Source organism: Neofelis nebulosa, chromosome 10 (genome assembly GCF_028018385.1).
Source record: "Neofelis nebulosa isolate mNeoNeb1 chromosome 10, mNeoNeb1.pri, whole genome shotgun sequence".
NCBI lineage: Eukaryota > Metazoa > Chordata > Mammalia > Carnivora > Felidae > Neofelis > Neofelis nebulosa.
Window position 1 is genome coordinate 13,075,973 of NC_080791.1, and position 21,205 is coordinate 13,097,177.

General features: G+C 44.2%; 1 protein-coding gene and 1 long non-coding RNA gene across 7 annotated transcripts in view; one reads left to right on the top strand and one right to left on the bottom strand.

Moving 5' to 3' along the window:
- The window catches only part of CADM1 (cell adhesion molecule 1), a 331,838-nt gene that overhangs the window by 84,624 nt on the left and 226,009 nt on the right, over nt 1-21,205 (bottom strand). The window lies entirely within an intron of this gene.
- On the top strand, nt 6,595-10,419 carry LOC131486835 (uncharacterized). The gene is made up of 2 exons (XR_009249474.1): nt 6,595-6,667; nt 9,764-10,419. It is a non-coding gene; the product is annotated as an uncharacterized LOC131486835 (long non-coding RNA).

Here is a 21,205-nt window from a genome sequence, read left to right on the forward strand (position 1 = left end):
TACGTACCCAGAATTTCAACCCGTGTGTAGGTTTCCAAATAAGCCTTTATAATTTTTTTTTTTTTTTTTTTGGTTGGGGGGAAGGAGGGTGGGGCAGCACAATGGTCCTTGCCACGTCTTATAGCTTCTGTCCTTTCTATTTCTTAACCTAGGGCAATCGCAACTGGCTGGCACTTCATTCCTCCGACAGATTTGTTCTCGTCTGAAGGCTTTCGGCGTTTCTACCACTGACGTGCCCAGATGCCTTTACTGCAGTGGAAGCAGATCTCTGAACGGTTTTCTGCTGGGTTACTAAAGCGCAGTTTCAGAGAGAATAATGTTCTGAATTTTGGGCTCTTAAAAAAGTCGTTAGGTTTACGGGCAGTCATGCTTGTCACATTTAGAGTGTGAATTACGTACTTCACGGAAACACAGTTAAACCCCCACAGTTGTGCGCGGCCATAATTTCTGCAGAGAAAAGACCAACAATCGGGCAACTTTATTACGACTACTTTTCATGGATAAGATGCCAAAATCAACCCTCTCAACATTATAAGGTAGTTTTTCTTTTTAAAAAAGTTTTGTTTTTTTTTTTTTTAAATAAAGAAAAAGAAAAAAAGAAAACCCCTAATGGGCTACTTGCTGTTCTATTCACTTTTTAGATTTGTCAATTTTTGAGTGACTGCCAGCACCAGGGACGCTTTGTAGCACCTTGTACTTGGGATATAATAAAAACATGAAATGATTAAAAATACTGTGAGTGTAACTGCAGAAGGGACTATATATTCTGGGCCCCAAGGAAGGCCGTTTCTTTACAGAATCAGACAGACTCCATTTATGTTATTAAATTGTAGCACTATTCACTGTCCAGGCTGGAAGCTTCCCGACATGTCAAAAGCACTAATATGTCCAAAGCACATATGAGAACATTAACCTTTAGAATGCTGGTGTCCTCTTGCCTTATAAATCAGGACTGCGGGAATTCTATATCCTGTTCTAGGACATCAGTTACAGGTCACAAATGTTTATCGGTCAAAAAACTGTTTCTTTTTACCACTAATTTCCCTATGAATAATAATGATTAAAAAAACGATGAGGGTTGTAGAGTTCATAAACAGAATGGTTTGTATACATGGTACGACTAAATAATACAAATAATAAAAGCACCAATGAAATGCTGCTGCTTTGAACCCTAGCTCTGTGCCAGGCACTGTGGTGGTAGTTTTTTGGTTTTGTGTTTTTAAAGGAAAGGTTTTTATTTTATTATTTTAGTATTTTATTCCTTTATTTTCAGAGAGAGAGAGAGAGAGAGAGAGAGAGAGAGAGAGAGAATGTGAGTGGAAGAGGGACAGAGAGAGACACAGAATCTGAAGCAGGCTCCAGGCTCTGAGCTGTCAGCACAGAGCCCGACGTGGGGCTCAAACCCACAAACCGCTAGATCATGACCTGAGCAGAAGTCAGACGCTCAACTGACTGAGCCACCCAGGCACCCCACTATGGTGGTTGTTTTGCACACATCCGCTCAACTTTTTTTGGAATGCATCAGAATTACCCAGAGGTCTCACTTGCTGCCCTCCCCCACCCCCCAGGGTTTCTAATTTGGCAGGGCTGGGGTAGGGCCCGAGAATTTGCATTTCTTTCAAGTTCACAGGTGCCCCTGATGCTGCTGATCCAGGGACCACACTCTGAGGACTGGCACACATAATCTCGCTGAATCCTTCCCCCCCCCAGGGCCCTTTCACAGATGAGGAAACTGAGGCTCAGAGAGAGGTGCTACACCGCTTGCTAGCTATATAGATGTGGACAAAATACTGAACTTCTCCAGGTCTCTAGGGGGATGACCATTCCCATGAGAACTTTCCTCGTGGCCACATCCTGTCCTTTCCATCTACGTGTCAGCCCCCCGACTTTATCCGAACGTTAACCCGTGTCCCCTTTCTGCTGCCCATTCCTAGTGCTGTATCGCCTCCGATCTGTGATCTGCCAGCAGTGTTGTGATTACACGTCATGCCTGTCTTTCTATTACTCCGATATTGATAGATACAATTCTGTGGTGATGTATTGCCTGCCCTTTCAAAGGTTACTGCCAGCAGATGCTAGGGATCAATACGGTTCTTATCTGTCACAAACCACAAGAAAAGCATGGTAAACAAGGTTCAATGAAAGGCCTGTGAACAGGTCAAAGAGACAACTCAGAGGTGCACTGCGTCACCAGCTTCGTTGCCCTATAGCCTCTCCCCAAGCTGGCTTTGGATCTCAACTCTCTGTTTAAGATTTGGGTCATAGAACATGGCGGTGCTCAGAACCAGGCCCTGGGTCCAAAACCAGCCCTGGTTTTAGCCTGGCTCGTCACGGACACTGGGACATGAGGCCAAGGGGCCACAACTCTACTTTTGTTACACATGCCGCCAAGATCAGTGAGATATCTGAGCTCTCTGGAGGCAAGGGCTCAATGAATCCAAGGAGGTATCGTAGGTTCCCTTATACTTTTTTGTTGCCTCCATCCATCTTTCAATAGGCAAGGTCCGAGCTTGGGGGAAAATGAAGATAAAAGGCACATCTTTTTTTATTTCTTAAATTATTGTATTTATCTTTGAGAGACAGTTGGGGAGGGGCAGAGAGAGAGGGACACAGAATCCCAGTGCAGCCTCTGCACTATCAGCACAGAGCCCAACGCGGGGCTTGAACCCACAAACCTCGAGATCGTGCCCTGAGCTCAACTGACGGAGCCACCCAGGCACCCCACATCTTTTTTATTTTTTAGATGCTTATAGCGCTCTACATAAGAAAACCACATGATAGTTACAGATGCCCTAGAAATCTGTTTTGGTTTTATTTTACTTTTTAATCTTTAAGAACATGCAAGTCAACTTTCTGATTTTCTTTTCCTCCCAAGGGAAGAGGTGCTTTATCAGAAGAAAACAGGCCTAAGCCCCCCCCGCCCCCCCCGCCACCGCCGACCTGTTAGAGGCCTGCCCCTTTAAGACAGAGTACAGCCCAAGTGGAGGAAAGGAGTGTTTCCTCAAAGGACTCCAGGCAGGGATTTTGCCATGCAAAGGGCCCCGCTGCTCTTCTGCGCAGTTACCTCCCTCTCCCACTCCTGGCTCAAAGCCTTTCCTCCTCATTTCACCTTGGTTCCAGACTCCCATTCGCTCAGTCCTACCTCAAGCTCTGGCACCTTAGTCAATTAACTTGCTTCTCCATCAGTCTGGCCCATCCTCAGGATGACAGCTCGTCTTTACCCTCTTCTTTGAAAGTGGTTGGACTGACTTCTCTGGCTTGGTCTTAGCACAGCCTCTAATGACCCACGTGCACAGAAGAAGCCTGGGCGAACAGGGCTTAGCACTCTAACAACTCTGCCCTTCCCTGGTGTGTAGCCTGAGCGTGCCGTATCAGGAAGCTGCCAATGCAGCCAGAGGGTCTCCATCTTTGCGCCTCGTGGCCCCTGGGTGGCCTAGGTCAGACCTTCCTTTTCAGGGTGACGATGGCTACGGTTGCTGACAGCGGGTCAAATGGCCGCATGAGGATGGCTGACACTGACAGATGGCCGTGCTCATTCCCCACGTTGAAATCAATTTTAAGAAAAAGATTGCCAAATGCTTTTATTGACATTATCGGTATCTTGTAGGAATTGGCAACGTACAATTCATCCACTTGCTACCCAGGCCAGGTAGTTTCCAGCACTTAGAGGGATGTGTAAGCTGCGAGAGAGCACCCACCAGGTGGGCCCAGGGTCCCGAGGTCGTACCTAACGTGGGCACGAGGTTTTTCCTTCATAAAAACCACCGAATACGTTACTTAAAAGCAAAATGAGAAAGAGTGCACAAAAATGAAGCTATTACGAAGTGATGATTTTTGCCTTTGCCTAGCTTTCCTGAGCCCTGGAAGGATTCTCATTTTACTGAAAGCATTTGTTATTCAACGACTGCATTAGGAGTCCTGGGACCTCTACACCAGCGATTTTAAGAATTAATACCCTTCTCAAATTTTAACTTTCATGCTAATTATTAAATCATACATTCTGATGGAAGTAAAAGTAAAACAAAAAAGTATAAGTAAGAAAATCCCATAACTCTGAGATAATTATCACTGATATTTTAGTGTGTTCCTTTTTCTCGCTCTATATGGAATGTGTATGTCTAAAATTCTTAATTACTGTGTTAGAGTACATCATAGATGCAGCCCAGAAAAGTCGTTTAGAAACAATCTGAATATATATGAAGTGACATGTCTAAGTTTTACGATTTAAAAAAATGTTTCAATGAAAATCCTTCTGCATAAATATTGGTTCTGATTTCAGCGTATTTTGAGCACATCTTCATAACATCAAAAATTTCATGTACTTCTATGTTTTTACTATTCAGTTCAAAGAACCAGCCATCTATCTACTCCGTGCTACGTATTTTTTGTTGCTAAACGTAACTCAAGATAATGACTCCAACCTAAAGGAATCTGAAGATCCTTTGACCCCCTAACAAACTCTGTGGCATCCCTTAGGATCTGAGGCACATAAAACAAATGATTTTTATTCTTACTTTTAAGGCATTCAGAATCTAAAAGAATGAAATCAACTTCAAAATTTAAGTCACGGGTATGCGATTCCTATAGAAAACACTGAACACACTTGTAATGAAGGATTAAACGACGGGTGTACCCCTATTACGAAGGGCCATCAGGGAACCTTCACGGTGTCTCACGACTGGGTTATGTGCCAGCCCCATGTGCTTCCCTAGCACCCCACTCGGCTCATTTCCACACTCGTGCCAACTGCCACATGCCCCACGAAGCTGTGCCACTAAGAGAAGCAGGTGATCAGCAACTATTTCCTCGGAATCAGGCACTGTACCAAGCTATGCGAAGGAAGGGCGCCCACTTCTCTCTTTTGCCACTATCTCTTCTGCATTCCCCACATCTGGCATCTGGCAGCAAATATTTGTGGAGTGAATGAATGAGTAATAAGAGAATTAACCTTACAACTTCATTACCTCAAGCTTCCCTGTGCTCTTGAGATGTTTGTTTGTTTGTTTGTTTTAAGTAACGTTTTGACATGCTTTAAGACTTCTAGAAAAGTGTCAACAATAGTACAGTGAGTTCTCATACACTTCCCCTAATGTTAACACCTTACTTATCAGAGCTAAGAAATTAACATTGTATGATACTACTGATATACTACTGCATCTGGTGGACAGTCTCAGGAAGCACTGGTCAGAAGGTCCAGTAGAATGTCCCTCTGGTCGGGTTTCATGTTTTCTCCTGAGGGGCTGAGATCATGGCTTTAGGGAAGAATACGGCAGAGGTGATGGGCCCTCCTCCTCCCATCAGTACCGGGGGATACAGAGGTACGTGATGTAAACCTGTGCCCGTGGCAAAGGTGACGCAGGCCGGGCTTCCCCAGCGGGAAATGACTACTTTTCGCCTTCCATTTGGTAGGATCAGAGTCACTCAGGTCCAGCCCACGCTCACGGGCAAGAGGGGCATTCAGCTGCACCTCCCAGAGGGAGAGGCATCAAAGAATTGGTGAACACACGTGCATGTTAAGACCAGCAGAGCAATGAATAAATATTTGGGGGAAGATACTTTGAGGCCATGTGACCATCCTATTTTTCTCCTTAAACTTTCACTCATTCGCTTTAGCATTCACTGGTGGATCCTGCTGCAGTAATTACTACTGAGGTGTTCAAGTGGCAATTTTTTGTTTCTCTCGCTCCTTTCATTGAAGTTCTTCTGTGTAGAGTTTTCCCTTTTCTCCTATTTCCTCCGCCATTTATTTAGATTAGTACGGACTCAAATGGATGTTCATTTTATTCTTCACTTTACAATCCAATACTAGTGTTATTAATATTAGTGTTCCAAATGCCTCACCTTTGGCCACTGGGCGCTCATTCTGTTATCCCCAGCATGACAGTTAGGGGGAACTTAAAACGAAGTTATCAGGAACCAATGGAAACAGCCAAGCCAGGAAAAGGACAGAAGAGAAAATGAGCCAATGGAATGACATTTTAGAAACATTTTAGAAAAAGATAAAGAGGGAGAAAGTCCATTGTTTCAAAGCAAGGACAAGAACAGCAGAAGATCTGGGGATCTGCTGTAGTCTGTGTCTATACATCTCTTCTCCAATCCCAGCGTGACAGTTTACATTCTCCTAAGGCAGCTGGGTGGTGGAGGGCACAGTACCAAGAGAGGCAAGATGAGACACAGAGCCAAATTCTAACAGACTTAGATGCTCCCTGCAGACCGCTGCCTCCACCCCGTATGTTTAAATACTACTCAATTAGGATCAACATTCATTTTTTATTGATGCTCTTCTGAGACAATGGCTCTTTTATCTGTGTTTTATCTTCCAGCTACATTAAGACCAAGGACACTCTCACAGAAGATCTAAAGGAGGAGACCCTGATGAATTGGGAGTTTAAAATACAAATGGAACTTCCTTTGTCAGTCTTGACTTGTTTTATTAACATCTGAAGGTTGATTTATAGCAGATTAGCAGGCGGGAGAGGACTGTTTGTCCAATCACTTTACTTAACACACACAATTAGAAAAAACAAACATTCAAAAATGGCTCCCTTCTATGAGCTAATAGATGGCACCTTCAGTTCTAGAACAGTCACTGCCATCGGTCATGTACCGTAGTGACCAAGGACAGGTAGACATCAAGACCACGGAACACACTCAGTGCAAAATGCCGGTGAGAGACCTAGTTTTTCCAGGAACACAAGGAAGTATATCAATGGTAATGATGGCAGGGTCAGGAGGACTGAGGCTCAAATCCTGTTGCCACTTGTCCGAGCTCTGTGACCTTGAGTACATTATGTAACCTAAGCCTCCATTTTGCCATCAACACAAATAGAAATATTAAAACCCATTGCAGAAGACTGACATGAAGGTTAAACAAAACGGGGCGCCTGGGTGGGTCAGTCAGTTAAGCGTCTGACTTCGGCTCAGGTCATGATCTCACAGTTCATGGGTTCGAGCCCTGCATGAGGCTCCGTGCTGACAGCTCAGAGCCTGGAGCCTGCTTTGGATTCTGTGTCTCCTCCTCTCTCTGCCCCTCCCACACTCGTGCTCTGGCTCTCTGTCTCTCAATGAAAAATAAAGGTTAAAAAAAATTTTTTTTAAACGATGTGAAAGCAGTCATTGATCTAGGCAAGAATTCCAAGTAGAAGAAAGAGTAAGCACCAAAAGCCTGCAAGTGGAAATAAGATTGTTGTTTTCAAAAAGAAAAAAAAAAAAAGAATGACTAGATAAGAGTGAGCAAGGCGGAAGAGTGGTGGGAGAGGAAGTCTGAGATGCAGGAAGATTCGGGATTATGTAAGATCTTGTAGAACACACTATAGCTTGACTTTCCCCTGAATATGAGAAGGAATACAAGTTTCAAGCAAGAAACATGGCATAATTTGGGCTTTTCTTCTGCTGTGAGGATACTACAGCAATTAGAAAGGTAAAATATTGGTCTACATGCAAGATGATAGTTTGAATCAGAATAGTAAGTGAAGAAAATGGTAGGATCTGGACATATTTTTAAAAATGAGTAACGAGGGGCTCCTGGGTGGCTCAGTCTGTTAAGCATCCGACTTCGGCTGAGGTTATGATCTCACGGTTCACAGGTTCGAGCTCCGCATCAGGCTCTGTACTGACAGCTCAGAGCCCGGAGTCTGCTTTGGATTCTGTGTCTCCCTCTCTCTCTCTCTGCCCGTCCCCTTCTCACACTCTGTCTCTGTTGTCTCTCTCAAAAATAAACAAACATTTAAAAAAAAGCAAAAAAAACCAAAAACAAAAACAAAAAGAAAAGCAAAAAACAAAAGGACCCATGTGCCTTGGGCCTGACTTGATAAACACCGGCTGGTATCTGATAGTGACGATGAGGCCCTCTCACTGTCCTCATTTCCACACCTAAAAGCGAGGATGAGCTGGAAGTAGGGTGTTCGCAGTCACCAAAGCGAAACACCATGGGGGTATGTGAGTGGTCACATTTTTCCATCTCTTCGGAAGGAAATGCATGCATGCAAATCAGTATGTTAGTAATGAAAAGTCAGTCAGCATCAAGGAAAACTTCAGGCGTTCATTCGATCGTGTTTGCACTTGAAACACGGCATAATGCCGCCGGCCACACTCCACTCCCCACCCCCTTCCTGAGTATGCTTCTACCAGTGTTCACCCATTAAAACCAAGGAAGCCACACATCCTCCTGTTTCTAAAAGTTCAACACCGATACTGAAAGTGACTGTTTCCTCAAAAGGAAAATGAGTTTAACCTCAATGAGGGGAGGAACCTGCGTGTTTTGTTCATGGTTTCTTTTCTAGGGCCTAGAACCGTGCCTGGCTCTCAATCTTCCCGGGCTTCTGGTGTCTTAGGTATAAAGCGGGTCATGCCAAATCCGGGCACCTTGGCTAGAACATCCCTGCTGTTGTGTTTTTTAAAACTCCTGCATGTTCATCGCTTCTCACAGCTGCCCGAGCCCTGTCTCTGTCAAGACAATGGTTTTCTGTATGTATTTTGGGCATTCTTACAGGGCCCAGCACTCATCCTTCGTAATGCGGTGGTAAAGGATTCTCCACCTGTGTCATTTGCACACACACGCCTCCTACAGCAGCCTGCCTTTCCAGATGTATTTAGTCAGTCAAAAACATGACTTAGAGTGGGAACCATCAACAACAAAAAAATAGATGCTGTAAACATTTTAATTGAAAACATTTAGGGGCGCCTGGGTGGCTTGGTCGGTTGGGCCTCCGACTTCAGCTCAGGTCATGATCTCACGGTCCGTGAGTTCGAGCCCCGCGTCGGGCTCTGTGCCGACAGCTCAGAGCCTGGGGCCTGCTTCCGATTCTGTGTCTCCCTCTCTCTGTGACCCTCCCCCGTTCATGCTCTGTCTCTCTCTGTCTCAAAAATAAATAAACGTTAAAAAAAATTTTTTTAAAAATGTATAAAGTACATAGACAAGCACAAATAGGGAAATAAAAACTGGTCACTTGCTGGTCTCACTTAACGAATCAAAAATATTTTTCGTGTCGGGGCGCCTGGGTGGCACAGTCGGTTAAGCGTCCGGCTTCAGCTAGGTCACGATCTCGCGGTCCGTGAGTTCGAGCCCCGCGTCAGGCTCTGGGCTGATGGCTCGGAGCCTGGAGCCTGCTTCCGATTCTGTGTCTCCCTCTCTCTCTGCTCCTCCCCAGTTCATGCTCTGTCTCTCTGTCTCAAAAATAAATAAAAGTTAAAAAAAATTAAAAAAAAAAAAAGAAAACATTTAGCTATACGTTCGTTGGCTAATCTCTTGGTGTCAAGTTGGAACATTTTCTTTGAGGCGGTCTGAGGACCCATGAAGTTGATTCTCGGTGAGCATATAAACTAGTAAGATGGTGGTCCTCAAGTCGTGTTCTCTTGACTGCAGTGTCCCATCAGGAGGAACACTTGTTAGCAATGCAAATTCTCAGGCCCCCCTCCAGACCTACTGAACCAGTTAACTCTAGGGCCGGGGTCCAGCAATCAGCTTCCACACACTGACAGGGGGACCCGACATCTCAAAGTTTGAGATGAGTTTGGCAGGTGGGGAGCCAACATTCAAGCGTGCCGTGAGCATCAGCCAGTTGGATCTGCAGAGGGACCGGCACGCCCCAGTTGTTCCCGTGAATCCGTCGCTGTACTTTACGTCAAAGTAACATTGAGGCAGCTATGCCCCAGCATTAGGCAGCCATTCTTCAGAGTGACTTTGACAGAGGCTGCTCGCAGCAGCAGCAAAATGGAACGTTTTCGCATCGTAACTAACATTTACAACTCTCAATTTTTCTAGTAATCAGCGGGGATCTCCGCACAGGGCTCGCTGGGCTACTCTACGCTGCCTACGGCCTCCGCTGATGCTCTCCAGGAGAACAGAGAAGCAGCCGGTCACGGTGAATACTAGGTCTGTATCCCATCAGCCACCGAAACCCCGGTGCGGGTGGTGGGCTCCCACCCCCATCGGCCACGCGGGACTGGGCCACGGAGAGGCTTGCTACTTCCCCAAGGAGCAAGCAGAGACATGCGCCATGTGCCATCTTTTCTCTATTTACTGACTTAATGCTCGCTCCTTCTTTTATTACCAGCTAATTTATAGCCACACGAGTATAAACATTTCCTGGGTTCTTTTATCATTCACAACGTTGTTCTGTCAGTAATACTATCTGTCATTCTTTGTGGTTCGGTAAGCTCTCTCAAACCGAAAATATCTATATTTCTAAATGGAATCTGAGATGAATTTTGATAAACATGTATTCTGTATCTTAATAAAAAAGGGATTTCCCCCCCCCAACTACCTGAATATATAAATGTTTAAAAAGTTTCTGAAACCTGCCTTTGCATTAGGTGAAAATTCAATGTCAAAATAATATTAAAAATACACAAAACTGTAGGAAATTGTTTTAACCATGATGTGATAAATAATAAATCAGGATGCAAGTTCCTCTGTGATTATGGGTTTTCTCCATTCTTTAAGCTTCTCGCCTGTTCCACATCAGTGGATCGACAGCCCTTTAGTTTAACAATTATGCACACAGGCAATCTTGTTAGGACTTGATAGAATGCTGTCACTGTCTTTGTCCCTGCTATGCAAAGATGCTACAAAGTTATGATGCACCAAGCTGCTGTGCACTGAGGCAATGTGCTCAAAGAAGAAAGTTCCAAGCAAAGTTCCAACGGATTGAATGGAAGGTTACATGCTTGGGGGCGAACGTAGGAGACAGAACCCAAATATTTCTCTGTTTGTAGGTGATTCTCCATAATTATAGCCGAGACCGACTTTCAGCTCATTTGGCTGGCTAGTTACATCATGCCCCCTTTTGGAAGCGGATGCATTTCAGGTGCGGAGCCTTCTCCAAAAGCCAAAAGCTTCATTTTTAGCAGTGCAGTCTCCGAGGAGGCCAGCCAGCCTGCTATCTCCTTGAGGGATATTTACTTACATATTCAGTTCAAATTTACAGTGCCTGGCTTGCGAACGAAATGCCACTTAAGAAGAGAATGCCATACCATTGTGGGAGATAAATCAAACAAGCCCTTCCTATTTTAGCACACGCTGGAAATCACACATTTCTAAAGCAGTATGTAGGTTATCTGCACAACAGAAACACGTTCCACCCCTTTCAGTGTATTTCCCTGGCTACTACACAAACTAACCTAAAATTGCTTTCTTCGGCAAAAGTCTCCTTACTGAAGAAACCAATTAACCCCTCTGTTGCCTTTGAAGAATATGATGCCGCTAAGGCAATGGAGCTATGGGGGAAAGTTTAACCTTTGGGAAGGACACTTGCAAACGGAGGAAGATCTGGGAACAGGCCCCCTGGAGGTCAGGATCGTATTTATGACGCGGTCAACCGGTTGAATTCAGACCTCCCGGGAACAAAAACGAAGCGAGGTTGTGGTCCTGTTAGCAAAAGGATTATTTACTTGTGAGACTATATCGTTAACACATACCAAACTCAGAGAAGTGGTTTCACACAGCTGCTTCCTACTGCTGCTGATTTCACTGAATCATCTCAGTAAGTCTTTACCAAGAATTGTTTTTCCAGTAGTGTTGATGGGTTTGCATTGAATCATTCACACCACTGGCCTTGCAGCGACAGCCCACACGTTTGTGAGGCAGCTGGCTCGGGGCAGCAGGGGGAAGAGGCTGTACCGGGTGTTATTAGCTGGAGATGGCTGTTAACAATTTGGAGGCATTCCGTGTCCTTAGAAGACATTCTTGATTTTTACACTCGAGCGTCTCTGGTCTGGCCGCTGTACTAAAATATTTGCAGATGTGGGGATATGTATTTCAGCTTGGGAGGTGGAAAAGTCGCTGGAAAATGCTGGAGGCTTATTCTCAGTCCATCCTCTTCGTGCAAAGGAAAAAATAAAAAAAATCCTTACCACCAGGAACACAAGCCGCTCTCTATGAGCTCTCTCGAGCAATCTCTTCGGTGAGTCCTATAGTTACCTATAAAAGGTAGGAAAAGGGCCACAGAAGACCTGAGGCTCCGGGCTGAGAAGGAGGGAGGGAAGGAAGGAAGGGAAGGAAGGAAGGGAAGGAAGGGAAGGAAGGAAGGGAAGGAAGGGAAGGAAGGGAAGGAAGGGAAGGAAGGGAAGGAAGGGAAGGAAGGAAGGAAGGAAGGAAGGAAGGAAGAGCCACAGGTCTGCAAGGAGGGAAGGACCCCCAGCCCCCAGCTCAGTGCTCTGGAAGTGCTATTGAGGGTAACCAGAGCAGGGCCCAGCACTGCCTCCATTTATTGTCTGCAGATTTTCTTCTCTGCTTTCTTGATGAAACTGTCAATCTTCATAATGGTGTTAGCAATCACAGGGATGTGCTGCGAAGCGGCTTTAAAGGCATCTGATAAAGAGAAAACCTGTGCTCTCCCGGTCCTGAGCCCCTCTTTAGAGTCAGTTACCGGTGATAAGGTTGGGCATTCTGACTTGTACGGAGTACGAGAAATTTGACTTGGCAAGTCAAACTGCCACCACCTCGACGGAGCAAGTGAGACCACAGAGCCGTACCCTTCAGTCCCTCACACGGGACCACCTGACATCACAACGCTGCCTCGCTCTGGTTGGCCGCACTGAGCAACGGGAGGTAAAAATGCTCAGGCGTCAGGTAGGGACCTGTAACGTTTGTTTTGATTTTTAAATGTTTGTTTATTTATGGCGGGGGAGGGGCAGAGAGGGAGGGAGACAGAATCCAAAGCAGGCTCCAGGCTCCGAGCTGTCAGCACAGAGCCTGACTCGGGGCTCAAACTCACGATCTGTGAGATCATGACCTGAGCCGAAGCCGGACGCTTAACCGACTGAGCCACCCAGGCGCCCCAAGGACCGACACTGTTGGACTCCTCAGATCAAATCATCTCTCGATTCTAGTATGGCTTCTAGAACTGGAGTCTCCATGTATGAACATCTGGTGCAACTTTAGCGTGTCAACTGCGTACCTTTGACATGCTGGTGCTTGAGCAAATCCAAACCAACCCCGGGACCCACACTTTGCTCCTGTGCAATGTGACAGGGCAGGTTAGGGACCCCAAGGGGTCAACGAGAGCTCCCAAACTCTCTCAGTTCCCCCCAGACCACGGTCAGAAACAACGCACAGACCTGAGAGGAGAGCCTGCCGTTGCTTCTCAGGGCAGTCCTACCCCAGCAGCTCACCCAAGCCAAGTGGGCAAATTGTCAAACTTCAGCAAGCTTCAACGGCTTCTTTGTAGGCCCTCCATTTCTGTTATTCAGGTCTCCTAAATTGCAAACCATTCAAGGGCAAAGTGAGGTTTATGCTCCCAATTAGTTGTTCTTGAAAACTAAGAGCTGTACTACACGTTAAAAAAGGAAAATTGCTTAGTACATACTCTGTGGGGGCCTCCAAACGGCAGGTGGTTCCACACACCATATGTGATCCAACATCTAAAGGCACCGAGGGGAGTAGAGGGCAGAGCCGGGGCCTCAACTCTGACTCCAAAGCAAAGAAGCCAAGAAATTCAGATTCAGAATTGCAAAGTGGCATGAGATTCTGTAAACGATAATAGCTATCAAGGCATGTGACGAAGGATCTGTCACCAGCCCAGCATGCTCCCTTTCCCCTCTGCAAAAGTGGACCTGCCCTGAGCCATGCCTAGTGGTGCACATTTGGATAGGAGCCCCAAGAAGGAAATTTAGGTCCCTCTGGATTTTATGTGGCTTCTAAGGAACAACTTCTCTGCTCCAGTATCTTAGAAAGTTGACTGTGCCAAAATAGGTCATTTGTCAAGCAGTTATGTGCTGTATTTTTCCTGCTGGAAAATGATGCCTTCTGTGAGGCAGGTTTAGGCAACGAGGAGAATTTGTGTAAAAGTGTGAAGCAGTCTAGTCCCACTATTTCCTTCTCCTCAAATACGCCCCAAAAGGGACATGCATTTAAGCAGCACGGCAGGCTGGCATGACCAAAATGACAGTGCTCTTTCCAATTTATACTTCTCAAAGAGAATAAGCAGACACGCAATAACAAAAGCCTTTAGTCTAGATTTCATATCAGACACTTTGATGAATAGTAGCCTAAAGGGCAACATATTTATAAGTTTTAAGTCTCTCCTGCAACACAAACTGTCCTGATTTATCCCTATGATAAAGGCAGTTCGGAGAGCTACTTTCACATATTTATTATTTTACAGAGGGGGAAAAATGTTGATTCAGCCCTCAATCTGCCACTGTTGGAGTTATAAACGTTGGTAAGAGACCAATGCTGATGTCTATAAATATTAATCTATTAGCCATAAGTTCTGGGCCTCCCTCCCTTTCCTTCCAGAACATTTCCCCCTTCTTCCTGCTCCATCTACAGGATTTGCTTTATTGGTTTAAATCTCAAAGGGACTGAAAAGGGTAGCCTCTTTGAAGCCCATTACTGACGGGTAGCTGATGGCCAGCAAAGCTCCAAATCAGTGTTTATTAAAATAAAGCTTTATGGACATACGTCCATACCCTCTTTTACCCACTGATAAAAACAGGCGCTCTTATCTGCCTGTATATACTCCCTGCTCTTAACCCTACTCCCAGTAAAAACTTCAGTATGGAGTACTAGCTAAAATTATTAAATTCTCTTATTTAAGATATAATCCTCCCTACTCAGACCCTTGAATCAAAAAAAAAAAAAAATCGTAACAAAACAAAACCTCCCACTTTCTCTAAAATCCTATTTGCTCGGTTTAAGTCATAGTTAATAAATCATTTTTGGGATACAACTCAAGTCACTGCTTACTTCAGCTACCTGTGAACCACTGGGAGTTTATTCATTAGCAGGTACGAAAAACATCTGAACACAACCACCAGATTGTGTTTGTCTACAGTGTCAAAGTGAACTGTTCATTAGCATTTGTGAGAAACGATCAAGTCACCAAAGGGTATTAAGCCAACCTGGATGAGGGATAGAGGCTTAGGGACTGATGTGTTAATTCACTCTCCTGGATTAAACACACCAGAGACAGGTCCTTAGTACAGTTTCGTCTTCAATGGGCTAAGCATCAGGTCGGAAATGGACGCCCTCCCAGGAAGTCAAGGGCCAAGATATATTATTATAGCTGCTGCCAAATAATTAAATTGAAGTTCTTCTGCATGTACGATTTTGGGCTAAGTACAGTCAGCTCCTTATTCTACATTGCTGAGTATTTATATCTGTTATAGGTGAGCACGGGTTACAATCTTTCCTATTCTAAGAAGCACTTCTTGGAGATGGAGACTCTTAAGAGAGACTCTACCATACAAAGAGATGAAGGAATTTCAAGGCAGTTTTCAGAAGCTCCACCAATACCATTCTTGGCTGTATTTGAAACAGGCTTGGTAGAAACACTCTATGTGGGGGTGGGCTTGGCTGCCAAAGACCCGCTGGGATGTGGTATTCCATGTGGGTATGCATCTTTAATTAGTCTCAATAGATTCTGTATGTATTCAACATTAATCTATACCACCTGTCCCAGACTAAAAGCATGAAAATAGTTCTTCCCAACCACTCTCTCACAGAGCAAGACTCTGTTCCTTCTTCCAGGAAATTCTGAAGGCTCTGTGGAAGGTCTTAAATGTTGGTTTAACATCACTTCTTCTATTATAGATTTTTTTTTTAAAGGAACTTGCAAAGACCACTGCTCTGTGATTTTGTTAAAGGCAAAAGAAAGCAGTTCAAAGATACATTATTAAAAATCCTGACCTGAGACACAAGTGTGAGCCTCGCACTTGCATTTTAATTGTAGACCGTGCGTTTCTCATTTCTATTAAGCCTCCTAGCCAAAGGATTATGTTCAGCTGCAACATTTCTCCAACTGTTGTATCCGCTCAGAAATCAATTAGCTTTTTTTTTTTTTTTTTTAATTTTTTTTTCAACGTTTTTTATTTATTTTTGGGGCAGAGAGAAACAGAGCATGAACGGGGGAGGGGCAGAGAGAGAGAGAGAGGGAGACACAGAATCGGAAACAGGCTCCAGGCTCCAAGCCATCAGCCCAGAGCCCGACGCGGGGCTCGAACTCACGGACCTCGAGATCGTGACCTGGCTGAAGTCGGACGCTTAACCGACTGCGCCACCCAGGCGCCCCTCAATTAGCTTTTTAAGCTCACTCACTATAAACCTTTTTTTTTTTTGGCTTAGCAAATAGTTTACTTGGGTTTCATATTTGTCCGGGTGCATGCAAACAAATGGTGCTCATATTTTAACATACAGGAAAAACACAACACAAATTAACTTCAAAAGCCCTTAGAATGAAATAGAACTTCTACAAGGACTAGATCATTAGGAGTTGAGACTAAAACAATGTATACATCTTTGGATCCTCCAGTGTTTCGTGAAGCTTACATTTTCAAAAGGATCCGATGCTAGCCATGTGAAGAGGACAGACTTCACGATGTTCACAAATAACTCAATAATTACTTTTCACAAGTATAGGGCCTCAAAAACAAGAACGTTCTGCTTTATTTCCTGACGAAAGAAAGCAACATCACAAAGTACGAACGACGGACAGGCAGACAGAACGATTTTAACTTCTGCTTCATTGGTAAGCAGGTCAGAGGCCTTCAACGTCAGGGTGGCGGGGTCAACACAGAGCTGGAAAGATAAACCACTTCTACAGCAGGCCTGTTTCCTAGAAAGCTACTCAGTCTTCAACCCATGAACACGGTAGGTATCCTAGCAAGACACTAAAAGCTGTGTTTCTGACATGAGGACTACAGAATGAAGCTGTTTTGCTCTATCAAGTCACCTACGTTATGAACGAGCACTCAAAAAGGCCTAAATGGCTAACGCTTTGCTACATGTCAGAATACAAAAAAGTACAGAATCAAAAAACAAACAAAAATCAAATAAACCTTTGCTTGACCACAACCACCAAGCGTGGAGCGTCACCGCTGTCTAAATAAAGTATGTCTATACCACTGTGGTGGTCCGCCATTTTGCTATCACAGTGAATTTGGACATGTCTCTTAAATTGTTCCTCATTAACTGAACATATTATTTAATTCTGTGCTAAATTTCACAATAGCTCTTTTAACTAGAAACGAGAAACAAGAAGTCATACCAGATATCAGCTTGATAATTAAATGAGTTCACCAGTGTTTCAAAGACGGAGGGAAAAATGAAACCCACTGATCTTTGTTACTAGAAGCATCATGATTTTTATCACATACTTACCCAAAGAACTAGGTACCTTAAATGCCAGATACAAATATAAATTGTGTTTGGTTTTTAATTAAGTCTTTATCTTTGTCTAAAAAAATAAATTTAGGCCTGGGGGTTTAGATTGTCATTTTACACAAAAGTAAATGGTAAATGCCTTTCTACGTGCAAAGCCATTAGATATAATTATGCAATGGGTAAAGCGTATATCACACTATAAATGTCATTTGGTTTTACAGTTATAAACTCATCAACATTTATCAAAACATCGCCTGGAGAAAGAATGAGATGGCTACAGCTAGTGACAAATTCAATGCCATCTTAGAAAATACATGACAAAGAAGTGTCATAGTCAAACACACACTGACATAGTAAAGTGGCGATCTCCATGCCCATGTAATAGAAATTCTGTTTTCTCCAGAAAAGTCCCCCAAGCACCATACATTGCAGTGGGGTTTCGAGGTCTATTTTCCTCTGTGAAAATCACACCCCTACCCCATGCTTCTGAACGTTGACATAAGGTGTGTGTAATTCTAGCCAACTTCTGCAGGTAGAGGAACGTGAGAATTCATCTAGATGAGCTTTAGGGTTTGATTTCAATTGCTTATTCAACCACAAACCTAGTGCTTCTTAGTTAGTAATCTCTTAATGGAGTCCTGTTCAAATGGAAACCCAGGGACTATCCCTGCTAGGTCCCCTTTAGACAACAGGGGTTTGTTTCATATTTCTTGCTCTGAATCGCGGAATGGCCCAGGTGCTTAAGCACGAACACCAGGCTGCGCCAGCACACTGTGTTAACAGTTCTCCTTTCTGAGTGCCATTTCACTCTCCCCATCAATCCGGTAGTTATCGCCCAGGGAGATTTGTCCCTTGAAAAACAAAATGGCTGGGCTTAAAAAAGTCTACTTCTTCTCCTGTCCCCATTTCAGTTTCACACAACTTGTTAATATAAAATCTTGACAATGGTCCAGGGTAATAATGCCATTGGCAGTGTTTCTGTTGGAGCCCCTCCCGTCCTTTGTAGTTCAGTGCCCAAAAACTGGGGGAGTGAACAATGACGAGAGCAACAAAAGCTGGAAGGGAAAATAACCAGCCCTTGAATACGTAATAAAGAAGGAAGATCCATAGGAGGAGATTTTGGTTTCTGTAGACCTCAAGGTGTTATTATACCTTTCCTTGTGGGCTAGATGCTTCAGACGTCTGTAAAGAGCAGTATTTCCTGGGTGGGGAGCTTCCCTGGGACCCAGCAAGCGTAGGAGGAGCACAGACCTTGTGTCTTCTTCCCATATTGGGATTCGGAACCTGTCGTGACTCTTCCCACAGGCCCTGTTCCTCTGCAACCCCTTCTGGAGAATTTGACTCAAGGTACCACCTCCCCTCCCCACTGGTGTCCTTTTCAGCTGAGCAAACAGAGGTACAGTTTCCCCTTCAGGCAAGATCACATTCCAACCATTCTAAATGGTCTCCACCCACCATTCTCTAAACCAGCTCAAGAGGATCAAGAATTAGCAGGAAAACACTTGGGGGAAAGCTGGTTCTTTCAGGTCCACAATAGCCCTTTCCCACCATGTGTCACTGCCCAGAACCAGGTCCACTAACAGCTGCCACGTCAGCCCCACATGGTTGCAGAGATATGATTACGTCTAAGTGCCTTAAGAGCAACCTTCTCTCTCCCCCGCTTCCTGCTCAGCCTTCGCAGCCTGATTAATTCCAACCCATTTTTCAGATCTCTGCTCAAACACCGTATCCTTTATGAGGCCCGAGACAACTCCACCGTCTCCGGGGAGGCTCAGGACCCCTTTCAGGAGCCCACCGCGCCCTGTGCTTCCCCATCCCAGGACGCATAAGCTCTTAAATTGCTTTACAACATGACCTTAGGAAACAGATGCTTTAGCGTTTCCCCTCTATATAAGATAGAAAAATCTCTGTCAATTAAATTTGTATAGTATATAGGACTGAAGATAAAAGGCATACGCAGTTCTCTGATAGCAAAGAGACATATGGATTCAAGATATTATAACTGTTTGCTCCTTGATCCTACTCTTGTATTCTGCAAGTAGTTTATTAAATAAGAGTGAAACAAAACTGAAAATAAAGGTGTTTCTAAAGGGATTTCAGAGAGGGTTGGAGCGGAAGGAGTAAGAATGCATTTTAGTTAAAGGTTCATGTTAACTTTTTAAGAGGACTCGGGGAGCCTTAATAAGGAGACAAGTAAGAATGCATTAGAAGACAGTGGTGCATTCGCTCTTTAACGGTCTACATTTCTGGTTTTCCACTAACAGAGAAGTATTTTTTCTTTAAATTCAAGCTGATCCCATTATCACCAATTTTCAATTTACCAGTCTTTTCAAACAGCCACAGAACATCCAGAAAAGTATCCATTCTATGACTCAGGTTCGCAGAAGCTTAGTTAGGACCATTATTTGTATTTAATTTCAAGCTTGCCAACTCATAGCTTCAGAAGGAGGGAAGGAGAAAACAGGTTATTTAAAATTGATGTGTTTTATCATTACCCATCATTAAAAAATGATGCTGTTGTACCATTTCAGAAGTAGCAGGCAGTGAATATTTAATGCTTATGCTAGTATTTATTAATTTCGCATTTCTACAGTTCTTTATAGAATGCCTATTTTAAATGACTGTGATTTATATTTTTAACAGACTCTGTGGCATTTAATTTCTACCCGCAAAGCATTTGTATTTGTGCTTAAAAAACTACTCGGTACCACCTATAAATCGAGGAACTGTTTAAAACACTAGGCACCATCAGGATTAGGAGGGAAACAAGTCACCAGTGTAAGCATTTGTTAGAGACAGCATATGCGGGCATATTCAGCGATGATATGCCACTCACCTATGTCTCTGTAGAACACACTTAGACCGCTAAACCAGAGCCAAGCCAACGAGGCTTGGTGGAGACGGACGGAAAAATATACGTGAGGATATGCACATACATCCACACGATGAAAAAATAAAGTATTATATATAAAGTTATACACAGCCCCGGTGATATGGAGAGCAGCAACACACACGTTAATTTTGTGTGCTCATTACATCGTAAACATCTGGAGGGCAAGAACTGTCTTTTGCGTGTAAATTTCATTTTTTTCATGCATCTAATAACAGACTCCATTTTTATTGACAACTATATTTCCTTCATAATTGGTTGTTGATTGGAATCCTGCAAAAAGCTCTGTGTGTGCAAACGAGCCACTACTACCCTGTATGCTCAAATCATCCCTAGACCAAGCCAGCATTCTGCTTCTCCCATTCTCCTGTCCCCATACTGTCATCTGTGTCCCGCTCCTTCCCTGCACTAAGCATCCTACGAGCTCTGCAGAAGCGGACAAAGAAAAGTCGATCTGTGCCGAACACTAATAAAGACCACATTTTCTCAACAAGATTGCATCCAGTAAATTGCGAGCCTGAGGGCAAAGTACAGAATGGGGGAGGCTTGTCAGCAAGGGAGCATCTCACAGGGGTAGCCAATAGCCGGCCTGAGTAGACAAGAACATATTGCTGACCAGCAACACCATGCCCACCACAAAGTCGGCCACAGAAATATCTTTTGCTGTGACAAGTTTTTGTTTTACCTCTTGGTATTGTATACAGCCCTGACCCCCTGAAGGCTCCCACTCAGCTACCAGGCTCTAATGCTGTTACAGAGACTCAATGAAAGCTTGGCCTGACAAAATCTGCAGGGCGCACAGCTCCCTGAAATGCATGCTAAAGACTGAGGTATGCTTTCTTCTTTAATTTAGTAACACGGAACGTGCGGAACACCATCATTAGCAATGACGACAGCAACGACGGTCCCATGGTCCGCTGGGATCACGGTGACCATTCCCCACAATGTCAAGATTGAAGCAGAACTTAACTAGTAGGGAGGCTAGTTATAATCACCCCATTAGGTCCCTTCTGATGACAGACATTAATTAAAGCGATACAATTACACAGGGTCACATTGGTAAAGAAGGGAGACTCAGAGACCCTTGTACACTTCATAAAGTCTCTGCTCCAAATGTGTTTTACACACCATCCCCATGCCTGGGTCACAGGGAGAAGGCTTCTATTAATGGCACTTAATTTTTTGCTCCATAGTCAAATGACACGGATTGT